Here is a 2,018-nt window from a genome sequence, read left to right as displayed (position 1 = left end):
TTGAACCACCAGCCTTCTGGTTAGCAGTCAAGTGCCTTAGGCACTATGCTACCAGAGCTCCCTCCTATATATATATATATTTCTCCTAATAAATCCATTTCAGTATTATTTGCATGGTATATTCTATTAATTTATAGATCATTCTGGGAAAAGAAGATATGGAGAATTTAAATGATTTTCCATTAGTTTTAAGTTTGTTAATTGTTCCTAGCATCCCCAGTGGCACAGTGGTTAAGGCATTCAACTGCTAACCAAAAAGTAGGCAGTTTAAACCACCATGGAGAGAAAGATGTGGCAACTTGCTTCCATAGAGATTTACCGCCTTGGAAACACTATACAGCAGTTCTACACTGTCCTATAGGGTCGCTATGAGTTGGAATCAGCTGAACTGATGACAGTTTGTTTTTTTCTTTTTTTGGTTTTGATTGTTCCCAGTAAGAAGGTAAAACTTCTCAAACTTATTTGGAACTAATTTAGCTTTCCTTTTGTACCAAAGTATATTGGTATGAAATAGAATAATTGTCAATCCTAATGGCACATAAAAGTAACCCTAGGAATTTGCTAAACTGGAAGTAATAGCACCAAGAAATTTTGATTCAGGAGATCAAGGATATGGCTCTATAATCTTTCCCTTTAAAAGGCACCTTAGGTGATTTTGAAATAGAGTCCAAGTTTAGTATGTGTGTTTTATTTGTTCAGTTTGCTTGCTAACCAAGACTATCCAGGCTGCAGAGTGGATTCTCTGGCTTGATCCTATTATTTCACAGAACTTATTTGTTACTGATGAATTTAAATTGTGATACTGGTGAAGAATACTGAATACACCATGGACTACAAGAAGAAGAAACAAATCAATCTTAAGAGGAAACATAACCAGATTTCTCTTTAGAAGCAAGGATGATGAGACTTCATCTCACTTGCTTTGGACATGTTATCAGGAAGGACAAGTCCCTGGATTACATGATGCTTGGTAAAGTAGAAAGTCAGTGAAAAAGATAGAAACCTTCATTGACAAAGTGCCTGCATCAATTGGCTCAAGCATAGCAACATTTTTAATGATGGTGAAGAACTGAGAAACATTTTGTTCTGTTACACATGGAGTCACTATGAGTTGGAACCAACACCATGGCACCTAACAACAACATTTCAGGCAGAAAGAGGAAGGACCTTGTCATCCAGCCCTGAAAGTAAAACTGACAAGTGAGAATACAAGCAAAACTACTATTTTATAGAATCTTTGAGCTGAACCTGAGATCATGAGAATGGAAAGTTCTGTGCTAGAAATCAAGTCACAGGATTAAAAGTTAGTTCTGGGGGTTTAAAATCAGGTTCTCTTCTGAAGGTAGGGTAAACACTCCATGTGAACCATTTTATCTGCAAACATTTATGACAGCCTACTAAACAGCTACTAGGCCAAGGTTATGTGGTTAGAAAAGACTCCAGTCCTGCTTATCTGTGTTTGTGGTGTAGATGAGGAAGTAAAAACTAAACAAAAATTTACAATGGGTTGATTTAGTCATGGAGATAGGTATGAAGTTCTATGGAAATACCTTAGAACTATAAATTCTTTGGGAGTTCTGGTGGCATGGTGTCTAAGCATTTGACTGCTAACCAAATCTACTTCCATAGTGATACTGCCTCAGAAACCCAAGGAGGGGTCACTATGAGTTGGATCTGACTTGATGGCAGTGAGGTTTTTTTTGTTTTGTTTTGTTTTGTTTTTTTAATAAATTCTTGGAGTGTAAAGACAATGCCCTATTCACTTTAGTAGAATTCTTAATCCTAAAATTGTATTTTAATACACATTGCCATTGAGTCACTTCTGACTCAGAGCAACCGTCATTGGGTTTCCAAGGCTGTAAATCTTTACAGAAGTGGATTGTCTCATCTTCTTCTTGTGTAGCAGCTGGTGGGTATGAAGCACTCACCTTCTGGTTAGCAGCCAAATGCCTTACCCATTACACCACCAGAAAACCAAACAAACTCACTGCCCTAGAGTTGATTCTGACTCATAGCTA

This window comes from Orycteropus afer, unplaced genomic scaffold, assembly GCF_000298275.1.
Source record: "Orycteropus afer afer isolate SDZICR_OR568_19922 unplaced genomic scaffold, OryAfe1.0 scaffold00184, whole genome shotgun sequence".
Taxonomy (NCBI): Eukaryota; Metazoa; Chordata; class Mammalia; order Tubulidentata; family Orycteropodidae; genus Orycteropus; species Orycteropus afer.
Note: the sequence above shows the minus strand (reverse complement) of the source record.